The following is a 658-nucleotide window of genomic DNA, read 5'->3' on the forward strand; positions in this document are numbered from 1 at the left end:
CCACCAGCCGACCGCCACCAGCCGTTCGCGGTGTGCGCCTCCGGCGCCACCGGTCCCAAGCACCATCCCCAAGCACCATCCCCGACCGCCACCCCCCGACCGCCACCAGCCGACCGCCACCAGCCGACCGCCACCAGCCGACCGCCACCAGCCGTTCGCGGTGTGCGCCTCCGGCGCCACCGGTCCCCAAGCACCATCCCCAAGCACCATCCCCGACCGCCACCCCCCGACCGCCACCAGCCGACCGCCACCAGCCGACCGCCACCAGCCGACCGCCACCAGCCGTTCGCGGTGTGCGCCTCCGGCGCCACCGGTCCCCAAGCACCATCCCCAAGCACCATCCCCGACCGCCACCCCCCGACCGCCACCAGCCGACCGCCACCCAGCGACCGCCACCCGCCGTTCGCGGTGTGCGCCGTTATCCGCCTCTCGGTGGTCCTTGCCGGGCGTGGGTCGGCGTCCGCTGTCGGTACTTTACGGGACCATAATTGGCCCGCGGACCAGCTAGCGGGGCTCTCTTGAGAGCTTACCCGCCTTCGCTGGTTCCCTGGTCGGCCACGAGTGGCGAGAATTCGGCCTCTTCGCCCGGAGCGCGGCTCAACTTCAGCGAAAATGCACTAAGTGCCAAAGCCCATTCATTTACAACGGCGTGTCCGCC

Source organism: Syngnathus floridae, unplaced genomic scaffold, assembly GCF_059516105.1.
Source record: "Syngnathus floridae isolate MCC-2025c unplaced genomic scaffold, RoL_Sflo_1.0 HiC_scaffold_447, whole genome shotgun sequence".
Classification (NCBI taxonomy): Eukaryota; Metazoa; Chordata; class Actinopteri; order Syngnathiformes; family Syngnathidae; genus Syngnathus; species Syngnathus floridae.